We start from the raw sequence: 25351 nt of genomic DNA, 5'->3' as shown, positions 1-25351 counted from the left end.
ATCTAACTTATTTATAAAACATCTACCACAGAAATTGTTCTTCACTCTGTGTAACCTAAGCAAAAAATCTAATTCCAGAGGCATGCTGGGCAGGTAGTCAACCGCCTACCCTGCCCTCATAAATGCAAAAACAAAAGAAACTCGAAATGGCTGATAACGCTGGAATCCGATGAGATTTCCTAACAAGGTATATGGGAGGGAGCGGGGGTGGCTATGTGCCCTCTCTTCTGAAAATGTACCATCTAATATTGTGCCCCCTTTTTCTGCTGCCCTTCCCTTGTTCCAACTAACTCCAGAGATACTACAATGCCCGTTTTTCATTCATGATGCAAGGGCCCCATACAAGCTCAATCATGATTTCCACGGATGACTTCCAGAATAGATTTTACAGACGGATTAATATTTCCATAATATTCAGAATCAACTAATTTGTCTTAGTTGTATTTATTTATCTAAATAAATTTAGGAAAATTGCAACACGGGCGCCGGGAACCATTATTGCCGGTTAGCATACTCAGGGCCAATACGCAAACCCTCACAACGAATGACATTTAATCTGTCACCAGTAATTTCCTTGGCCTGGCTTAAAAGTGTATTTTGATTGTCGTCTCGTTCTTGGAGTTGTCAGTCTACTTTCAATTCTACCTCCCTACCCTCATTAGGGAACAGAATCGAATGAAACTTGGCAGGTACCCTTTGTAAGGAATACCAGTCCCTTTTGATGCTTGGTTTTTTTTTACTCACAGGTCGTTTAGTTCTTGATTGCAGCTAACTATGTTCATGTTCGGATCTTTGTGACTTAATCATAATCCCTTAACCAAGTGTCAATGTATGGTATGTCATGGCATATACGTCAAATCGCTTCAACCATGTGCCACAAAACTCAAATTTTCCCCGATCCTACCCCCCCCCTCCTGAAGTGCCCTAACTTTGGTCTGCCTACCCTCGGAGGCCCTTGGCTTATTGTTGAACTTAGTCATGACTTTACACCAAGTTTTATTCTGTCCTAAATTCTCTGCCATTGAAATTGGTATCTCCGCTCATTATTGAACTTAGGTCAGGGATCTTAATCGGCTGATTATTGTCGGCCTCCAATACCCGTTATCTTTCCTGAAGGTGGGCAGTTCATTATCAAATGGTTCACTGCATATCTGACAAACCGGCGATATCGTATCCATCTGTGTCTCAACATTTGAATTATTTTCTGAAATAAATTCACCACGTGCTTCAATAGGTTTGGCCATCTTGGCTCAATTTTCGAGGTTGGTGATCGAAATTGGACACACCCACGACACTGGCGTCCACCGTGGGCTGCGAGTGACCCCTTTCGTCATGCCTGCTACGCTTCTTCCGTAGTGAGCAGTGGTCAACCAGAGCGTCTAAATGAAATTTAGTTGATGCTTGATGAATGCCATCGTATTAGATCTGAGGCGGACTCAACCACTCGTAATCCCCAAATCTGCAATGGGATTTCCCATTATTTTGACCCAGGGGAACCAGTTAATTACCAAGATGAAAAAAATGTGTCGAAAATGAGATCAGCTGCCTTCAAAACATATATTTTGACACCAAATGAGGTAATTTTGTAAAATTCGAATTTTCCCGCCAAAACTGGCCGCCATCTGGAATTACTTCCCAATATTGACTCTGCGGTATAACTAATCACCAAAATGTGTATGGGAATGGATCCAGCTACCTCGATAGGATATATTTTGATACCAAACTCAATCATATTATGGTAAGTGGATAAAAACTGGCATTTTCCAGTCAAAACAAGCGGCTATTTTGGATTTTTGCCAATTTGACCCATTTGGGCATGGATTTCGGATTGGGACTTTTTTTTGGTGATAATATACGTCTAGACCGACCATAAAACGTGGTCGGCATTTCTATTGCAGCAACTGCCCGAAATGATGCGAAATTGAGTTAAAATGCCTGGACTATTCTTTCCCCATCATAACCTCAGTCTATAGTGCTTTATCCTACGCATAACACATGGTTTTGAAATAAAAATGGAAGTACAAATCCTGGTAAATTTGTGTAAACCATGGTGTGAGATATGATCTGCCTGGATAATCATGGTGTTCACATATCAAATTATGGTGTCCAAATGTCAAACCATGGTGTACAAATAGTAAACCCTGGAAATGAAAACCTTCATTTTTCTTTCAAACCATTGTTTTTACATTCTGAACCATGGTTTATATTTGAAAAAAACATCATTTCCAGTACCATGGTTACGAATTTTGAAACTCCAACCATGTTTTTTTGGGGGGAAAACCACCATTTTTAAATGAAAACCTTGGTTTTGGATTGTCTAACCATTTTCAACCATGGTTTATATTTGAAAACCATTATTTCCATTAACATGGTTACGAATTTTGAAACTCCAACCATGGTTTTTTGGGGAAAACCACCATTTTTAAATGAAAACAATGGTTTGGGATTGTCTTACCATTTTCAACCAATGTTTTTCTCCGCCCAAAACCATGGTGTATCTCCTTAAACCATGCTTTTTTCAATAAAAACTGTGATTTTTCTTGAAAAACCATGGTTTTTACTGTGATACCATGGTATTTTTTTGTAAGGGATACTTGTGTCATTATCAGATCAGTTTGAGGTCAATGTGTATTCTGAGATGATTATCATACTGTTTGTCCCGTTAGTAAAAATGTAACCTAGATTAAAATTATCATTTGTCTAATTTGTAAATATATATATTAATTGTCATATTGTTATAAATTTATGTACATCACATGTTTATATTGTATGCTGTCCTCAATGGATGTTTCGATAAAATAAAATCTTATCTTATCTTATCTGTCATTCAAACCATTTTCTTTCACCAAAGACGACATACATACTTCATAAGGCACTTGTCATATGTAATTAAATTCACGGAAAGATATAAATGTCTTTAAATTCCTGACCAACGTTCGGTTCCAAAACTGTCGGCATGAGATAGTCTCGATCATGTAGGCCTACCGACTGATTGACACTACTTCACGTTTTATTTATTAATCGCGACACTCAAAACAGTCTCAAAAGGACACAAAGATATGGTAAATGTGATTAATTTGATGAAGATAGACAAAATTATAAAAGTATTTATATTATCACGATGCCATGTGCCGATGGGTTCGAAGTTGAAGACAATTAACACATGGGTTATTGGTACCCGGTACTGTCTTCTTCAATGTTGGAGAAACGAACAGGTGTGTAATAGATTCTTTGGACTGACATGTTAATAATCTAACTTCTGTTGTATTTAAGAATCCAAAGGTAGGGCCTATGCTTTTAAATATTTATGTCAGAATTAATCATCAATTTGATTGGAACAGGTCATTTCGTAAACTGTCAAAGTAGCTGGAAAGATCATGAAGAAATGAAATGCCAAGGGTTAACTTAGAAGCATATCACTAATAATTTAGACCTATCATTATGATCATGTCTTCCGATGTCCTCCGGCTATTGTGCACCAGATAATCTAGTCTATAAAAATTTTATTAAATGTGAAGAAATCGTGGACGATTGCAGAAATAGAAATAGCAATAAACTAAAAAAAATTAAATTCCATCTCAATAATTAATAAACCTCATGTAGCCTATATTTCACAAACACAGGTCATGAGAAACAAATAATTAATTAACATGTATATTGATGTATATGTATGTTTTGTATACTGTTCTTAATGGACGTAATATGCAAATAAAAAAGTTGAAAGCAACACATACTTCGAAGTGGTCAATGCACAACCCCAGTTTTGCATTAAATCTAATTTATAGTCAAACCCTATCGAAAATGGCTTTCTATGTCAATTGACGAAAACCATTCTAAGTTTCTTGAATTTTAGCTAGATCATTAAAAAATAAGAACATTTACATACCTGATTTATGTATCATCAGCACAGTCGTCAAGCAATAGGAACTTCACCTGTTTTCTATGGTGTTTGTAGGGAGTCAAAATACCGATATATTAACCACACAAGGTTTCGGGTTTACAAACGTTTATTTAAAAACTATCCAATAAAACCCTGAAATTGTACAATTTTAATATAAATAACATGTATAATTAATCAAACATACACTCAAAGCCATTAAAAATGCAATGTCAAATACAAAGTTTATTTACTGCAACAACTTTTAACAAATGCACATAACAATTGACGAAATCGAGATAACAAGCATCTGTAGATAATTTCATGAAAGAATTCATTACAAATGCACAAAACCGAAACATCAGAGAACCATGAAACAAAGTAGGGGTCAGCTTGAAGTCCATATCGGGTATGTCCACCTTGAGCTCTTAAACTGGCCTGAAGTCACCTTGGCATGGACTGGCACAGATGTCTAACAACACGCTGTGGGATTGCTTGCCAATGATTTTGGACTGCCTGTGCCAACTCTGCAACAGTTCGTGGTGGCACGGCTTGAGTTTGAACCCGTCGTCCAATTTCATCCCAAAGGTGTTCGATCGGGTTACGAGCAAATCGTTCATGTCGACATCGGTAGAAACGGTGACATCCATCAGGAAAACTGAGGTTGAATCGGGATTCATCCAAGATGACATTTCGCCATGGCGTAACCCAAGAGCAGCCATAGGCGCCTTCGGACAGTTTGAGGGCTGATCTGACGTTGTCGTGTTCCAACAGTTCCCCTGGCAGTAGCAGACTGGAACCTGTTGCGCAGATGCTGTAGTCGGATGTGGCAATCTTGAGCAGCGGTTGTTACAGGTGGCGCTCCAGGTCGGGATCGATCGGCAACTCTTCCAGTGGCGTGGAAGCGTTGTCTGAGGCTAGGGTAATGGTCGATGAGTGGACATTAAAGTACCTGTGAAGCCCCCTGATCCAGCATGCCAATAACCCTGTTTTCTTGTGTAAGGTGAGACATTTTTCCGAAGTGATGAATGTTGAAATTTTGATCTGTATTTAAAGGGCCAGAGTGCAGGGAATGCACGTGCAAAACTTGTGACATGGGACTGCTTAAAATTGTGAAAAAAGACAAGTGCTGCGTTTGCACAAACAAAGTTCATTACCGAGAACTCCACAAAAAGAGACCCATCACAAGTTTCACCTATGTGCCATAAGCTACTGTGGTAGTGTCGCCCGATGTGCATAAAGAATTTCAAACCAGTCGCCTAAACTCATCAATTTTGTCTACTTGCTTGGCGTGGGCGAGCCAATCAACTATCGTGCATGTGCATGCTTCGACTATAAAACTGGGCGCGTATCATTCATCGGGGGAGTTTCAGTTAGCAGAGGCGGATCCAAGGGGGGGTCGCACCCCCCCCCCCTAATTTTCGACAGTGCCCTTTTTTACTGCTGAAAGTGCCTTTTCTCAGACCCAAATATGTCCGTTCCCAACCAGTTGCAGGGATCCCAAATGACTCAAACCATCGACTCAAACACACCAGTCTGGTCTAATTAATGCTTCCACTTTCAAACGAATTCTTGTTGTTTAGCTGACGGTGCCCTAATCCTATAGAGTGACTATAGAGAGACATCAATGATAGCATCTTGTGGTATCAGCGGCGTATACACTCATGCATCACCGACACGCATGAGTGCAATTTGATGTAGCATTGTTTCATGTGTGGACAGTACACAGTACAAGTTACAAGGCTTAAATAGTGAAGTGGCTAGGGAATTGTGATGTTTGTAGATTTTGAATGGTTAGGCTTTTCATAAATTAGGCAGGAAACAACATGGATGGAAGTCAGAACAGGAATGATATTTCTTTTTTGTAAAAAACTCTAATTTGTATAATTATGCTGATGACAATACTTTATCCAAATCTGATAAATCCTTACAAAATGTTATTTCAGCTTTAGAGAAAGACAGTAACCATTTGATTGAATGGTTTTCAGTAAATAAAATGCAAGCCAACCCAGAAAAATTCCAAGCTATAGCTGTTGGTAAAAAAACACATGGCGAAAATGTTGTATTTGATCTAAATGGTATTTCTATCTCATGTGAAGATGAAGTTAAATTATTAGGGGTTACTATTGACTTTAAACTAAATTTTAATACACATATATCAATTATCTGTAAGAAGGCCTCAAGGCAATTAAATGTCCTGAAAAGAATTGGGAAACATTTAAATAGACTTGGCAAACTTACTATCTATTATTCATTTATAATGTCAAATTTTAGTTACTGTCCGTTAACTTGGCATTTCTGTGGAGAACAAAACACTAAAAAAATTGAAAAAATTCAAGAACGAGCGCTCCGCTTTATATATGACGGGTTTTGAGAGATGGTAGTTTTGACTTTTCCAAAAGAAAATCATATGAGTTTTGATAATCGTCATATATAAAGCGGAGCGCTCGTTCTTGAATTTTTTCAATTTTTTTAGTGTTTTGTTCTCCACAGAAATGCCAAGTTAACGGACAGTAACTAAAATTTGACATTATAAATGAATAATAGATAGTAAGTTTGCCAAGTCTATTTAAATGTTTCCCAATTCTTTTCAGGACATTTAATTGCCTTGAGGCCTTCTTACAGATAATTGATATATGTGTATTAAAATTTAGTTTAAAGTCAATAGCAACCCCTAATAATTTAACTTCATCTTCACATGAGATAGAAATACCATTTAGATCAAATACAACATTTTCGCCATGTGTTTTTTTACCAACAGCTATAGCTTGGAATTTTTCTGGGTTGGCTTGCATTTTATTTACTGAAAACCATTCAATCAAATGGTTACTGTCTTTCTCTAAAGCTGAAATAACATTTTGTAAGGATTTATCAGATTTGGATAAAGTATTGTCATCAGCATAATTATACAAATTAGAGTTTTTTACAAAAAAGAAATATCATTCCTGTTCTGACTTCCATCCATGTTGTTTCCTGCCTAATTTATGAAAAGCCTTACCATTCAAAATCTACAAACATCACAATTCCCTAGCCACTTCACTAATTAAGCCTTGTAACTTGTACTGTGTACTGTCCACACATGAAACAATGCTACATCAAATTGCACTCATGCGTATCGGTGATGGGCATGAGTGTATACGGACACAGATCACTAAAGATTTCCCCATTGACTCCAATGTTAATTCTCGTATCTTAGACTGGCTCTAACTTTTTCCCAAATTTTCGTTGGGTAGAACGCTTTCTACCACAGATGGAGCAACATGTGGCAACCACTTGCCCAAAAGCACGTATGAGGTTCTTCATGAAAAACTTGAGATACACAAGCTGGAAGTAGAGACAAGTAAACATGCAATTTCAGGCCCTACATTTCAACGTAACCAACCTCTCAACTCTTGTATCCTTCCGCATCAAAATTATGAATATTCACCAAAACCTGGCAGAAAATGTATTTTCAAACCCTTTTCCTCAATTCTACACCAAAAAGTCAACAAAAATCGCCATGCAAAAGGGGGAAAAAGGAAAAGGGAGAGGAAGACTAAAAATAGCTTTGGCCCTTGTTTCGTGGGCGACGGCGTAGGAATATTTGGTGATCTGTGTCCTATATAGGGGTGAAACTTCAGGGATCACCAAAAGGCCTTTTTTATTTCCTTCCCATGTGTTCTGGCAACATGCCGGTGAAAGAAAATCAAAATCAAAGAATAACTGTAAAAATGATGGCCCTTTAAGTACACATGCTGCTTTATGTACACTGGTGCATCTCAGGTCCATAGGCCTTTTGTGCTAAAATTTAAAAATCTTTCTTATTAAAGGCAGTATCTGAGTTCTGTGAAAAAATTAGACAAGTAACAAAGAAACTACATACAAAACACTCATAATTTGGAATTTTTTTCAAAAATATAATTTTTTACTGCCATGTGATGAAAAATGTACAAAATTTACATGTAGCATCTCTCAAAATACCAATAATTTTCCACTTTTTTAAATATCCGGACGGACAAGAAATATATTTTTAGAATCTGTGGACAATATGCAAACAGAAAAAATGCAAACCAGTTGCAATGATTGTAATATTAGAGATCTATACTGAAACATGTATGCCTACCCCCTGAACATGCCACTGATTGAATTAATCTAATCTATGGTTGCAGAACTTACATTACCAAAGGAATCTGTCTAACAGCTATGTTTTACCATCCCTGGCTAACATATGCACATATAAACTAAAATAGGTGCAATAAATATGAATTATGGTTAAAAATAGGCCTTGATGAATGAAAAAAATGCCATATTTGGTCTATGATCACCCCTCTCTAACAGAAGGGTCACAGAATACACAATTTTCACAAATTTGGGAATATTTCAATGTTTCCAACATCTCAAACCTCAGAGGAATGTTACAAATTTGTATTGCAATCCTTGTGCTGAAGCAAGATGTCTGGAACTTTACATTAATTTCCTGAAAAAATGAAGTCAAAAAAGTAGTCATGACAGACTTGACAACATAAAAAGAGGCCTGAAAAGGAGAAAAATTAACATTTTATTGTTTTATAGGCAACATAAATGCAGCAAACACCACAAATGCTGGATTTTGATAAGAAAATATTGAACATTAAACTGACATTTACACATCTACAGCAGTTTTATATCTGGGTCTGGTCTCATTGGCCTGAAATGCCTCAGGGTTCTACGTTTGACTCTGAACAAATAAGGGTTAGAAATCCTTGAAATGCACAAAAAAAATATTTTTGGGTGAAAAATAACATTCTTAGCTGTAATTCAACCACAAATTCCAATTAAGATCATTTACATGTCAACACAGGTGCATTTAAATCCCTCAAAACACATTAATAGAAAAGGGTGGGGTGGGGCATTTATTGCCTCTCTAAACAGAATGATGGAGTAAAAAATGTCTAGAAAGGCTGGGATATTGCTTCCTACTCTGGGTAAAATAGTGGCAAAATTGAGCCAACCCCTGTTTTGAACATTTTGTACAAACCCATCTGCTGTACATTATTAACTCAGTGTTACCAATTTTCAATTTTCTGTAGGAAAGCTGGAGCTATTTCTAAACCTGACAAACATGTAGATCCCATCTAAGTTATATTAGCAAAGAAAATATGGGCATTTTTAGACATTTTGACTCATTTTAGTAGTCATGAAAATATTAATTTCTACATCCAAATGGGGGGAATCTCAAGATTTTTTGTGAATATTCCTGATTTTTAGACAAAATTTGGTGAAATTTCAATACTGTTCATTTTATCTGTGCTTTCTGAGACTGAATAAGCCAACATTGGGCATTAGAATATTTTACTTACTGTTAAAAATTCAATAAAAATTGAAAATTGAGAAATTTGCAGTAAAATCACAAAACTTTGATTTTTTTTTTTTTAATTAACTTTTTTTTGTTTTTCTGTAGCCAAACTATTTTATTCATATTTTCTGAGAATTTAATCTTCATATTTTCAAAACTAAGGCATATCAGTGACAGCCTTATCACACACAGACAGGACACAGATCACTAAAGATTTCCCCATTGACTCCAATGTTAATTCTCGTATCTTAGACCGGCTCTAACTTTTTCCCAAATTTTCGTTGGGTAGAACGCTTTCTACCACAGATGGAGCAACATGTGGCAACCACTTGCCCAAAAGCACGTATGAGGTTCTTCATGAAAAACTTGAGATACACAAGCTGGAAGTAGAGACAAGTAAACATGCAATTTCAGGCCCTACATTTCAACGTAACCAACCTCTCAACACTTGTATCCTTCCGCATCAAAATTATGAATATTCACCAAAACCTGGCAGAAAATGTATTTTCAAACCCTTTTCCTCAATTCTACACCAAAAAGTCAACAAAAATCGCCATGCAAAAGGGGGAAAAAGGAAAAGGGAGAGGAAGACTAAAAATAGCTTTGGCCCTTGTTTCGTGGGTGACGGCGTAGGAATATTTGGTGATCTGTGTCCATACGCCGCCGATTCCACAAGATGCTATTATTGATGTCTCTCTATAGTCACTCTATAGGATTAGGGCACCGTCAGCTAAACAACAAGAATTCGTTTGAAAGTGGAAGCATTAATTAGACCAGACTGGTGTGTTTGAATCGATGGTTTGAGTCATTTGGGATCCCTGCAACGGGTTGGGAACGGACATATTTGGGTCTGAGAAAAGGCACTTTCAGCAGTAAAAAAGGGCACTGCTAACTGAAACTCCCCCGATGAATGATACGCGCCCAGTTTTATAGTCGAAGCATGCACGTGCACGATAGTTGATTGGCTCGCCAACGCCAAGCAAGTAGACAAAATTGATGAGTTTAGGCGACTGGTTTGAAATTTTTTATGCACATCGGGCGACACTACCACAGTAGCTTATGGCACATAGGTGAAACTTGTGATGGGTCTCTTTCTGTGGAGTTCTCGGTAATAAACTTTGTTCGTGCAAACGCAGCACTTGTCTTTTTGCACTCTGGCCTTTTAAATACAGATCAAAATTTCAACATTCATCACTTCGGAAAAATGCCTCACCTTACACAAGAAAACAGGGTTATTGGCATGCTGGATCAGGGGGCTTCACAGGTATTTTAATGTCCACTCATCGACCATTACCCTAGCCTCAGACAACGCTTCCACGCCACTGGAAGAGTTGCCGATCGATCCCGACCTGGAGCGCCACCTGTAACAACCGCTGCTCAAGATTGCCACATCCGACTACAGCATCTGCGCAACAGGTTCCAGTCTGCTACTGCCAGGGGAACTGTTGGAACACGTCAACGTCAGATCAGCCCTCAAACTGTCCGAAGGCGCCTATGGCTGCTCTTGGGTTACGCCATGGCGAAATGTCATCTTGGATGAATCCCGTTTCTACCGATGTCGACATGAACACTTTGCTCGTAACCCGATCGAACACCTTTGGGATGAAATTGGACGACGGGTTCAAACTCAAGCCGTGCCACCACGAACTGTTGCAGAGTTGGCACAGGCAGACCAAAATCATTGGCAAGCAATCCCACAGCGTGTTGTTATACATCTGTGCCAGTCCATGCCAAGGTGACTTCAGGCCAGTTTAAGAGCTCAGGGTGGACATACCCGATATGGACTTTGTTTCATGGTTCTCTGATGTTTCGGTTTTGTGCATTTGTAATGAATTCTTTCATGAAATTATCTACAGATGCTTGTTATCTCGATTTCGTCAATTGTTATGTGCATTTGTTAAAAGTTGTTGCAGTAAATAAACTTTGTATTTGACATTGCGTTTTTAATGGCTTTGAGTGTATGTTTGATTAATTATACATGTTATTTATATTAAAATTGTACAATTTCAGGGTTTTATTGGATAGTTTTTAAATAAACGTTTGTAAACCCGAAACCTTGTGTGGTTAATATATCGGTATTTTGACTCCCTACAAACACCATAGAAAACAGGTGAAGTTCCTATTGCTTGACGACTGTGCTGGTGATACATCAATCAGGTATGTAAATGCTCTTATTTTTTAATGATCTAGCTAAAATTCAAGAAACTTAGAATGGTTTTCGTCAATTGACATACAAAGCCATTTTCGATAGGGTTTGACTATAAATTAGATTTAATGCAAAACTGGGGTTGTGCATTGACCACTTCGAAGTATGTGTTGCTTTCAACTTTCAACTTTTTTATTTGCATATTACGTCCATTAAGAACAGTATACAAAACATATATATACATCAATATACATGTATAAAAAAATATATTTTACAAGGAATAACATGATGTAATGAAAGGAAAATATAATGAGATATATACATGTACCGTTGGGAAGATACAATGAAAATATAGCAATGAAAGTATAACAATGAAATGAAAATATGAGTATAACCCTTATAGAAAATTATGTCTTGGGCGTTATCTCTACGTCTATCGAAAGAAAATTAATTTTCCGACTATTACCGCGTTAAAACTGTAAATAAGATGTGTTAATTAACGAGGGTGAAAAACTGTCTGAGAGGTGAGTTAATTAACGATAGGGGTGAAAAACTGTGCGACAGTGCGTTTTCAGTAGAGGTGTGTTAATTAACCGACCGGTAAAAAATGAATGTCAATGTTGTGTATTGTTTAATTTGCGAGTTTTCTCGCTAGTTACGATAACTGCACCAAAATGAGTATAATCAAGGACCAACAGGCTTTATCTGACACGTACGTGTTAAATCAAAATTTGGGAAGTAAAACTGTTTTACCGTGCGATTTATCATTCGACCGTGTGTTTTACGTAGGTCTTTGTATAATTAAAGACAGGTCTTTAGATAGGCGTGTGTGCTCGCTATGATCTACGTTTAACCCTTTTGTATTGCGTACTATAAGTTGCATTTAATGAAATAAAAATATGGGGCTTAATCTATCGTATACGGAAAGGCGAATATAATGTTGTCATTTATCAATACCGACCAGTCAGCACCCAATTTGAATATCCACGGGAATATAGAGAGTAAATTCAGCAAAAACAACCGAACTATATTTCTGCTTTATTATTAAAAGACGCGCACTCACCGTTTGAAATTTATTAAATTTATAAAAACGTGCCACGATGCGTAGATTGAGCATCTTTCCTTCAATAGCAATATCCATAAAACAGAAATCTCCATATTGATAAATAATACGGCACAACCAACCGAACAGTGGTAATTTCCACACAAATGATATATTTAAACTAAAATTACTTTAGCTTTTCACTAAATGTATATCGCATCCAACGATCCTCATTCCAGAACTTGTAATTTATAATAGCCGCTTTTATGCAATTACAGAATTGTCCCGTGATCTAACATACGCCCGATATGACACGTAATCATTTTTGGAGACATGTCTTCCATTCTTACGACTATACTTGGCAATTATACCCAGTGTCCGAAACAGGTGACGCGCAGGCCCAACCAATAATAATAATATTTATAGTTTCCAAGCGAAGCGCAGAACGATCAGAATCAAGGAAGTACATATAAAGCCAGTACACCACAGAAGGACTAAGGGTTTAGTAACTTAAGAGCGTGTCCGCGAGAGCACCATGCAGGGGGTGATAACCCTTGGGTCAGGGATTTGGACCAAATTTTTTCTGTGAGATGGGTTAGTACCCAGATACATCCCCACAAAATATTAGATTGATTCAGTTGATACCGACCTGGAAAATTGGAAAAGTATTTTTTAATCGAAAAATAAGCCAAAAATAGGCAATTTTGGATCCAAATTTGAATGACCTGCTATTCGGACAATAATTGATTAGGATAGACAAAATTTTGGGCATTAGTAGGACCACTCAGGTTCCTCCTTCACACTGATTTTGAAGTTTCTTGGTACTGGCCGGATACCCAACTCTCTCTGAAAATTGAATTTAATGAAAACCAATGTTTAAGAGACTATAGCTCGTTCTTTGCAGGGACTAGGACCGAAGTTGAATGTTACCCACAACTAGCAACCTTCCTACTAACAAAATAAAAAATAAAAATGACCGGAACAGTCATAATAAAAACAGGAGAAATATATTAAAAACACCAAAAATTAGGATAAAATGTCCCATCTATCAATACCCCAGATGAAGTATATGTATGGACATCTTTACAAATTTAATATATTCCATTTAGTCGTTAGCAAGGATGATTTACACATGAGAGGAACAAGGTAAAATGAGATTTAAAGTCCACTGGACACAAACTAGGTCATTTTGGGACTAGCATAATATGGTGATGCATACTGTATCTATGGACATCATCACAAAGTTAATATATTCGTTAGCAAGGGTGATTTTGACTTAAGAGAGAGAAATGGAGTTTAAGGTCCACTCAACACAAACTAGGTCATTTTGGGACTAATATATATTACAATTTCACTTCAATAATACACTTGTGGGAAAAGAGAATATCCATGAGGTTGAACAAACAACACCACACCATGTCACCGGCATGCTGTCACACCACGTAACTCAATGACAGACCTTAGGATCTAAAGTCTATGTGTTAGACCAGCGACAAGTTTCATGAATGTCCAATGCAATTTAAACAGAAGAAATCGTCTTCTATAAATATGATATAATGAAAGGTGAAATATGATACACGATTCAGTGTAAGCATATTTTAGCTCTTGGGTAAAAGAAGTGTTTCTGAGGGATGTACTTGTAACAGGTTTTAAGGACGAGGGGATTGTAGATGATCCAGTGACAGTAAGTCGTAGTCACACAATCAGCAAGACGACCATACAACACCTTTTCTGCCAATGTTCCTTGTGCCAAATAGGTTATTTTGGTCAAACATATTTTAGGAATCAGACCAGCTTATTCCCATCTGTATTTAGGAGCCGATCATTGTATGGAAACATTTGGACGTTTTCATGGAGAGGCATTTTCAAATCGGGAGGCTATGATAATTCCATATTGAAATCCCTGAAGGAGAAGAGGTCAAAAACAGTACTACAAAATAAAACAGTACTCTGTGGTCCAAAAACCTTGAAGGAAGGTCAGAGAGCATTTACACTCGAACGTAGGAATCTAAGTAAGTGAGCACTTCTGCTCGAACGTAGGTATATGTAGGAGTTTGGCACATGCTGTCAATATTATCCTGGAGTGCCATAAATCCTGTTTTGATCTATGCCATGATTCAGAGATTTCAATACCAGACATTAAATGTACCTACATGAACACTTCTGAATGTTTCTTCTTATGGTTCTTCTTTACATGAGCAGGTGTACAAATTAAAAGATATCATGTTTATGATAGTCATGTCAGTCAAATTTATACGATGATCTGCTCATGAATACAGATCTTAATAACAGTGGTCTGATCCCTGCAAAATTACACACCACTTATGACCCTTCCCTATGGCTATCAAGCAAGCGTGAAAGTCAGATTTTGTCACAAAAATATTATGATTTTAAACAAAATGATCTATTTGACACGATTCACGTTGAAATTACGAAATATTACAAGTAATGGTGATGATCAGTAGTCATTTGAAGATAATCGTTGGTCATTGCTGAAAAGGTGCTGCTTAGGTTAAATTGTGCTAATATAAAAGCTTGCTATGCCAGTCCTTACATTTATGCACTTCCGTGCTACTAACTACTGAATACAGGTGAGAATAATCGTTGCCTGATCCTGCAAAATTATACACCAGTTAAGCCCCTTTCCTACGATGACCGCGAACGTCCGATTTTGTCACAAAAACTTCATGATTTTTAACCAAGATAGTATATTTGGCACAAGGAACGTTCAAGTAACAAAAATAGTACTAATGTTCATAATCAACGGTCATTTGAACTCTTGAAAATAGTATTCGGTCATTAGTGAAAAGACGAATTTCGTGGAAAATACCGTTTTTACACATTTTCAGAATATTACAGCACTCTAGTGGGTTGCGTTGCGTTCCGGTCAGTTTTTTTCTTTTGACATTTACTTTGAGAAATGCCCTTCACAACCACACCAAGCAATTCTATGTCAGACCTGCAAAGAAGCAGCTACATGCGTTTTAGGATAGCATAGTTTTAAACATATGTAAAATGACCACTTTATGATCACTCACAGAAAATTCCACATGATTCATTCATTCCCAAACGACTGCAGGATTTTAAGACGACTACTAGGCCTATCATACCTGACCAATATCAAAAATTTAGAGACACAACTTTTCGGGTAGGAGCGTTTTGAAATTAGGGTAACAAATTGGTCGAAATATGTCAACTTTTGCCCCAAAACAACAATTTCCAGTTATACCGGAAGTTGTCAGTTCAAAATTTTTTCACTCCATCATGTGACTTCTGTCGTCTAGGGGTCCCCATAGACCAAGTATGGGTGAAATTTGCTGAACCCCGGGTTATCGTTTTTTTCAATTTCTGCATGGTGCTCTCGTGGTTAAAACCTGTCCTCTACATCGCGATGCACGTAAACATTCAATTTTTACCTTACCCCAAAACGTGATTTCAATACAGACATTATTAAAAGGCACTGACGATATTATTATTTCAAGTATTATCTTTGAACAAGTCCATAGATTTCTAGACATCTCCGGAAGGTTTAAATAAAAATGAATCCAGTAGCTAAATATATGAATATGGCAAACCTGAAATTGTAAATATGTACATAGGCCCCCCCCCCTTTTTTTGTTCATTTTATTCTTATACTATTTAGATTGATTTTATCATAACATGGTTATATAGTCTTTTTGTATATATTTTCTGTCGTATAGGAAAGAGGTAATATAGGCCTAGGAGGTTGCCAGGCAACGAAACATACGGCTAACATTTAGTATACAAAACATTTAATACCATGGATTTAGCTGTTCAAGTTACCAAAAATCATTGAAAATCAATATACTTGTTCGTCTCAAGACCTTAAACTCTGTGGATCAATCGAAACAATTTTTATATATATATATATATATATATATATATATATATATATATATAATGATAACTATGGTCTCTAAAGTATCCACACGATTTTTCAAAGTGATCAAGGGCCATAACTCTGGCAGTAATTATCGAAATCATTGAAAAGCAATAGGTTTCTTCGTCTAGAGCATCCACAAGATATTTCAAAGTGATCAAGGGCCATAACTCTTAGACATAATTAACAGAAATTGCTGAAATTCAATAGGATTCTTCATTTCACTAAATTAAATAATGCATAAAAATTTCATACAGATCGGATGATAAGTTTTGTCATTAGAGCGTTCACATAGGGTCTTTAACAGTAGGAAGAGAGAAATGGGGTTTAACAGTACACTTGACACAAACTAGGTAATTTCGAGACAAACACATGGTTCAATTTTATTTCAATAATTCGCTTGCGCTTATGGATTTTTAGCAGTGGGAGGAAACCGGATGACCCGTAGAAAACCCATGAGGTTGGACAGGCAACCTACCCCTTGTCATACACAAGCGGGAAATCGATACCGCAACAGTTGACTTAAATGACAGACCTTATGATCAAATGAGAATAACCAAAACCACGTTAGTCATGAACTGACCTGATCCGTGTGAGTGGACGTTAAAACCCCACTTCTCTCTTACATTAATTTTCGTTGATTAACCCGACGTTTTTTCGTGCAATAGATGTAACAATGTCTTCATCAGAACAGCCATGAAATAGTGCAACAAATTGGGCAGAGGGGCATCTGAGGGGCCGATATAGAGATATGCCTAGTTCGGGTGGATTAAAATGGAACACTTTGCAGCTGGAAGGATCCAAGTTAAAACAACTCTCGTTCTTTACATTAAATGTGCTATATTCCAAAACTAAAACCTTGTTATCTGTGAAATTGTTATCTCAAATTAATAAGAATCATGTTTCTTCCATGATAATCGTCACTTCCCTGAACACTGATTTCACAAGCTTATTCTGCAGCTCAGTTTTTCATCTACCGCCGGCTTGTTCAACATTTCACAGCAAAATTACAAGGCTAGTGTTCCCCCACCCTATCAGATCCAAACCACAGTGATGGTGAAATATTTTATTTGTAAATGATTTTTAAGTACATCTATCAGTATTTAATTAACAAACAATACAATAATATAATCTCTTTTAACTGATAAATTATCAATTGGTCCATATTAAACAATATTTTAAAAGCTATGAAATGCGGTTGCTCCTAAAAACATAACCACCCCGCACCCACTACTACATGTTGGTATGTCGAAAATTTCGAAATAATTTTGACCCGTTCTAATTCCCATAAAGGTTTATGTTCCAAGTTTAGGAAAAAAAAGAAAATTTAGAATGTTGACCTATAGCATGACGATCTGGCGGTCACGATCCACCCACCACCCTCACATCATTTTGGTATGCCGAAACTTTCGAAATATTTTTACCCCGTTCAAATTCCCATAAAGGTTTGTTCCAAGTTTAAAAAAATGGAAAATTTAGAAGTTTGACATGTAGCATCACAGATCTACAGGCATAAATAATGTTTAATATGGGGGTACAAAATAACAACCTTTATAATGTGTATTAATTTAACATAAGATAATCATTATGATAATAAAGAAAAATCATATGTCGATGATATTGTCCCAAGAGTAATATCAGTGAAATATAAATATAAATTAAAACATCTTATGGGTCTGACATAACATCCCTTTCCTCCCCTCCCTCCCAAACACAAAATCATATTGGTGTGTCCAAGTTTGAAATAATCGTTATTTGACCTCATTTAAAAACCCATCAAGTTTTATGTTCCAAGTTTAGAAAGTGAAAAATAGAATTTTAACCTTTGGCCTGAAAATATGGGAGCATAAAAATTAAATAATGTTTCCAAAATGTATAAAAAGTTAGTATCATAAGATATTTGATTAAAAATATGGAAAAGTAACCTCTCCACCCCTCGAAAAAAATTGTATTTTTGAAATGGTTATTTAAAATGGCGGATTGAGTTACCAACGACAAACACAATACACATTATAGACAATGAAAAATTTTGAATGTTGACCTCATATGTACTTATAAAGTATAATGTTACCCAAAACTAAATATTCTGATCTTTGTAAGCGTTTCTAACATCAATGGTCAGTATTGCGAGCCGGCTACCCAACCCTAACTCCCATTTAGGAAGGGGGAGGTAGGATTTTCCCAAGTGCTCTGATCAACTGGAAGTGTTTACTCACTACTGACCTTACATTGTAAATAAACATAATCATGAATATAATATAAATAAACAATAATAACAGTAGACATCTGTAGACGACTTCATTAGAAAAATACTAGTTTGGCAATAACAAGCTTATTTAGATAAATTGATGGAAATAACAAGCTTATTTAGATAAATTGATGGCAATAACAAGCTTATTTAGATAAATTGATGACCGTTGGTGATATATAACAATAGTTAAATCCAAATTGCAAACGAACCCCATCAATTTGTGAATCAAAATGTTACAGTAAAGGAACACCTGCTAACCAGTCTTGGACACACCTTTACATAGAGAAGTGATTTGATAGACTTTTAGTGAAGATATCGGTTTAAACTCTACATGATGAAACAAGCCCAAATGTAATGTTCTAGAGAAACGAAGCGAACTGCCTATATAGCTATAAGATATAACAGTAAACTAACTATTAGAGATAACTGGGTGGCCAATTTCAAGTCTTCAAAGATAACTGCCCCCGTCGAAGGCCAATGAATGGGGTGTGCACACCAGAATCGACGGAAAACGGAAAACTTCGTAGGAGACAGAAGTTTGTAATATATTTCATCCAGAATCGTGTTAAGATTAACAATGTCATAACCCTTGCGTTATGGTCTGTCTTATAATTGTGTGGTGATCACAATTCGAAAAGAACGGAAGTCCTAAATTGGACTGAATGTAGTTGTGTACATGTTCTAAGAAGTAATGGTACGTCTGCAGCCTACAACCATTACCACCATTTCTAATCTCCAGACAATAACCTCAAGCACAGGTCTCGCCACCTGGCTGCAAGGAACCCCGAATCTTTGTGTATGTAGAATAGTGAAGAAACTTTTGTGTCTGTAGTGTCTGTAGACTAGTGAAGAAACTTATGTTGTGTCTGTAGACTAGTGAAGTATCTGTTTATGTTGTGTTTTCGGGATATAGAAGAAACTGTTCGTCCCATCTGACCGTCGGTGTGTTTTCTCTCGATAGAGACAAACATATTCGGTGTGATCTTTGTTGAAGTTATGGTGTTTATTTTGTGTATGTATGAAGAAACTGTCCGTCCCATCTGACCGTCGGTGTTTTCTCCCGATAGAGATAAACATATTCGGTGTAATCTTTGTTGTTGAAGTTATGGTGTTTATTTTGTGTATGTATGAAGAAACTGTCCGTCCCATCTGACCGTCGGTGTTTTCTCCCGATAGAGATAAACATATTCGGTGTGATCTTTGTTGATGAAGTTATGGTGTTTATTTTCTGTATGTATGAAGAAACTGTCCGTCCCATCTGGTCGTCGGTGTGTTTTCTCCCGATAGAGGTAAACATCTTCGGTGTGATCGTTGTTGTTGAAGTTATGACATGTTACCCTAGACATAACAGATAGACTCGGTCCCTTAAGTAGTTTTACACCTCAAGCCTAACTAAAAGTCAGTGTTTCCAAGGGGTCCCCATTTTAAGATGTGTTTCAAACTAGTCAACAGAATGTCCTTTACTGTACCTATCAGACGGACCCATGAAAATTTAGAAAATATATACAATACATACAGAAAAAACATAAACCTGTTATTGCCAATCTAGAATTTCCCTATGCAACTTCCATTTCCCAGTCGAGTTCCCGGTACCATAAACTGCCGCTTGACATCCATCCAAATCACAGCTGGAAAAAAAGGTAAACTATGACAATTAAATTGTCCATATGAATAATATCGTTTAAAAAAAGGACGTAGTTGAAAATTTGCCCATCTGTACAACAGGATTAATATTTCAGTAAATCTGAAACGTTTTCAAAAACTACGAACGAACGTTTCCTAACTTCATGCTGTATTGTTTTGCGACTAGAAAATCTCAGCTTGCAGCTGAAGTATGATTTGTTCAAAGTTAACCGATATAGTAAATTCATCTAAGAACCACTATTCAACACTTAAAGTTACAATTTCATATTTTCTAAGAAAGTCAAAACATAATTATTTCTATGTCCTTTGCTCAATAGGTTGTCAACTCACTATTATACGATCATAGGTGTCATTCTCACACTTTAAACTCATTTACACCGGAAATAATAACACAATTACCTCCCTTGTTTTCTATTCTCCACCATGGAGTAGTTATCTTCAAATGTTTGAATTTGAAGATGAAAATGATATTTTTGCCAATTTCTCAACTGGCAATAGTGAATTATAGGATTAATAGAAATAAAATGGGGTTTAACGTCCTACTCCTATACTGGGCTAATGAAGACGGGCATACGCCATACAGTGTGCTATGTGGGAAATTGTGCCCGGGCAGCGGCACTATCGCCTACTCTTATATCGAATTCCAACTGCCAAGGGATCTTTTACGTGCATTCTAATGTATACACGGGACCTCGGTTTTTCGTCTCATCCGAAGGACTAGACAGCTGTCCTTGTCAGGCCCTCCGTTCTGATAAGGGGAAAACACGTCGGAAAATCCAAATGAACTTTCTCGGCCAATGCAGGGATCGAACACCCGACCTCCAGGCTAGCGAGCCAGCGTCTTAACCACCTAGCCACCGTGGCCCCTGTAGAATTAATAGGATTATTCTTTAACAAGGTAGGACTGTTTATAGATACCATCTATTTTCAGGCTTTATTTTAATAGATTTTAAAAATATAACTCAAAAATATGAAATTGCAACTTTAAGATGACCAAGTGATACGTTGTTGAAATGTCACAGTTTTGAAGGCGTAAGTTCTATTTCCAGGAATGTCTCAACAGTCAATATGTATAATTTGATTCAATGGCCATCATATTATGTAATTAAGCATATCACATGGAGTTTAATTTGAATTACATGTATTTATAAATTTTAGGGATAATTTAGAAATAAGTAAAGTTTGGTATTAATACCTACCCTGTCTGTTCTCCTATACCAGTGGTAATCGTCATATTGATCATTCGGCGTCTTAACATTGTTGTGGTCCTGTAAAATATACCATTATATATCAACAGCCAAGGACAAACTTGTTGCCTACATGAACTAGAGAAGTTGTAATTAACAAGTATGTATATTTTTTTAATGTTTTAAAATAAGGAAAACAGTGAATTATTCGAGACGTATAAATATATATTTGAACTCCAGATAAGAAGTGAAATGGAATGGTCTAACACAATCAGCTACCCTCATTCGTGAAATTCCTGTGAATAACCACTACTATTTCGGTTCATCGTGTTACATTAAACGACATTTTATGTTCTAAATAAAACTCATAAATAATGTTTGAAATTTTGTATTACAGTAATAACACTTCCGACTTTGTTTTAGAAATACAGAAAATATTGATATTAATGCTTTCCTCATCGATTGCATAACAATTGTCTGTACAATAATACCTCCATGTATAATATGCTGTGTGTCCTGCTCATCCACAACTATCACCGTCTTCATACGTCCCTTACAAACATATCCCCACGATCCTGTAAATTAGTGAAGGATTATTAAGTATTGTACATCTAATCTCAGTTTATGTACTTTAACCTGCGCCGTCACTATTTTTTAAGAAAAAAATTATATTTATGTTTAGTTAGATCTTTCTGGACCCTTTATTTATTTTTTTCATCAAACTTACAATAAAAATCCTGTAAAATGCAATCAGTTTATGGACTAATAAAAAAGACAGCACGTTTTACATTTGTCTATTGTCATACCAAAAAATATTAAAATCTATAAAGTGGTGATGCATAACTCACCTGTATCCGTAAACTCTCTAGACCCCACTATCAACAATACATCTAAGTTTATCATAGAAACACGTTATACAAGATTATCTTTACTGGACTCTCATGAGAAATTTGCAATATACATTAAGGGCATTAAAAATCTAAGATAAACCAAATATCAGAATATATTAAATATAGCACCCCTTACTTAAGCAAATGCAGTGAAAAACATGCAAAAAAAAACAAACAAAAGAAGAACCCCAAAAAGAAAATATTAGTTGCCTAAAGGAGATGTGGGATTAGTTGATTGATGCCATATTAATATATCCCAATTTAATTACTCCCCATGTCTACAACTTTCAACCAAAAAAAACCTATTAATACATCATGGAAAACTTCACATGATATTTACAAAGGAATCTGGTGCACAAGCCAAGCTTATACACATCAACCAGCCAGAATATAAAGACAGACCCAGTATAAGATAAATAATAACGTGTGTGGACCTCTCTATGATACCATAAACTTCTTGTCTCCTTTAGTGCAATCTGAAAATAAAAAAAACCCCATGAATTAAATTAATGTTAACTCTTTTTTCCTAAACTCAAATCAATATGCGCATCGATTGACAAATTCATTGGTGTTGAAGGATTACACATACGAATATGTCCGTAACATTGGACTACCCCTGTCTCATAGGTCATATTAGTCCGATATAGGACGGAAACTATTCTATGTAGTTTGACGAAAATATTGTAATATGGTGAAGATCGTTTATTTAAAAGTAAAAGGTAGCTTACCCAAAGAAGAACTACCACGCCGCCATCGTCCGACCGATAACAGGAGATATGTCTGTAATATGTAATAGAAATATGAAAGTAAATAAACTGGTTAACTCTGCGTGAAAGACTCTAACCTTGGCCTATTCGACAATCTAAAATTTTATGATGCTATGCCAAAGAAATACAAACTTTCATTATTCATGTGAGGTGGGCTATATATCAGAAAATTCTTCACATTTTGTCCCTTGATTTGTATACCTGGTGAACGCTGACACTTCCCCTTTAATAATGAACAATGCATATAGTTTGTAAACCTAGGCCGTCTCACACTATTCCTTTCCGGGTATTCAAATTCTACATTGAGAAACTGTTGCTTGATAAAAAAAACCCAGAGACAATTATGAGACTAACATACTGCGCATATGCTATTGGTAATACAATGAAGAATTTTGCGCCATTTTGTAGGTTCAGTTTAATGCAAATAAAACACGACACTATTTTAACGTCTACTCAACACGAACTAGGTAATTTCGGGACTAACATGTGGTATATTGTACGTAGGTATCTTTAGCAATGGAAAAAAACCAAGGACATACCCTACTCCTGTCACGTAAAAATATTAATCGACTGTTTAAATGGAGGGTTTAAAGTCCTACTGTTCTGTCGACTTGTTAATAATATACCAGCCTATCTGAACGTACGTGTCTTTACCAATGGAAAGAAACCGAATGACTAAGAGAAAACCCACTCGGTTCGACATACCCTACTTCTGTCACGTACAAATATTGATCGACTGTTTAAATGGGGGTTTAAAGTTCTACTGTTCTATGGACTTGTTAATATACCAGCCTATCTGAATAAAATTTTAAAATGAAAATTAAAAGTTTACTAACCTGTTTGAGATGAGAGACGTATCCTATATTTGGCTAATGTGAATAGATGCTTTCACTTGGCCGCTCAATTTCAAATTGAAGGACGGTTGGGGGATGTTTGCTTTCTTAAGTTTGTATCTGAAAAGTACTCACCACGGTTACCAGGCGACTGGGTTGTTCGAATCGGCGTCTCTAGCTGTATGGAACGACAAATTTACAAATATTCATTTAATTGACGGGACCCATTGGCAGTGAATTGATTTTATGTTAGTTTGGCGTTCCATAATTCAGATCACCTGTAAAGAATCAGGTACCTATGTGTTCGCTATACAAGCCTGCACTGTGATTGGCTAATATTTCTGGTGGGTATTCGATTGATTACAAAACAAAGAAAAGAATGCGCATGTCTATTTTACATGGTTTAATGTATCATTCATGTCATAGAGAATAAATTAAATCCATCCCTGCCCATCCTTTATTGATCATTGAAAAATCATTCGATTCTTAATGATATTACTCAAAACCATTGCAGAAATCTCCAACTATCGAAAGGTTTAATATATGGTGTACCCAGAGCCGGAAACCAAGTGAAAATTCTCAAGATATCCAAACCTTGGCCGTCGCCTATCAGAATAAGCATAAAATTCCAGACATGCCACTGAGTTCAGTGGAAGTACCCTAAGTTCGGGAATGCCCTTTGACTTCAGTACAGGGTTAACAGGGGTCATTCCAGTAGTAAGGCACATAAGACATGAGTCATTCACCATTCCAAAGTGGAAGGCATGGTCTTAACTACATGCACTGCTGGACTCTGTCAGGTCATTGACCAAAACCCACACAAGTACGCGCCGACGGCGCGTCACGAGCGTGCCAAAGGCGCGAAAACGTCCGAGGGGGGTCTGGGTGGCTTCTTCTCCCAGAAAAGGTTTGAAAATTGTCAACCGCAAACCCATTTTCCAAGCATTTCAGACCAAAGCAGAAGAAGGCAAATTTTTGATTTCCTGGTACAATTAGATAACAGAATGACCTAAGAGCACTATCATTAGATGAATTTGAGAATTCTAGTACACTTCTTTTTTTGTGTTGTTTGTCAGTCATTTTTTTCCAATCTTTTCTTTCTCCAGTCCTGTGTCCTGCCCGCTCCTTCTTTCTTTCTTTTCTCCCCCCTCTCCTTTCTTTCTCTTTTTTCTTTTTTGTTTATAGGCTTAGGCCCACTTTTTTTTAATGAGCTTAGGCCCACCTGTCACGGACAGGTGGACAGGTGGCCCCAGTCCGGCACTGACTACACGTATACACTAAAATAGTAAATGCATTGCATACACAAGACGATGTTGTCTTTAATCGCTGACTATTTATTACAAATATAAAAACCTAATTAAATTCTCGGATTATCCACTGCCTGCGTCTTTTTCAGTGATTTTTATCTCAGAAAGTGTTGTACGTCTAACTCTTCATAAAGTTTATCAACATGTACATCAAGGGCTCAATCACCGCGTGTAACCTCTGACGTCATGCGT

General features: G+C 36.6%; 1 long non-coding RNA gene across 2 annotated transcripts; it reads right to left on the bottom strand.

Moving 5' to 3' along the window:
- Positions 1-17260: 17260 nt before the first annotated feature.
- Positions 17261-24341, bottom strand: LOC130014348 (uncharacterized). Of its 2 annotated transcripts, none has more exons than XR_008789320.1 (6): positions 23856-24341; positions 22981-23032; positions 22211-22728; positions 21854-21937; positions 21375-21443; positions 17261-20159 (listed from the first exon to the last, which is right to left on the bottom strand). It is a non-coding gene; the product is annotated as an uncharacterized LOC130014348 (long non-coding RNA). The 2 variants fall into 2 exon arrangements; XR_008789321.1 differs by having other exon boundaries at positions 23988-24341.
- Between the last annotated feature and the right edge of the window lie 1010 nt (positions 24342-25351).

The sequence above is a fragment of the Patella vulgata genome, chromosome 9 (genome assembly GCF_932274485.2).
Source record: "Patella vulgata chromosome 9, xgPatVulg1.2, whole genome shotgun sequence".
NCBI classification, from domain to species: Eukaryota; Metazoa; Mollusca; class Gastropoda; family Patellidae; genus Patella; species Patella vulgata.
The sequence above is the reverse complement of the archived record's forward strand: the minus strand, read 5'-3'. Positions and strand labels throughout refer to the sequence as shown.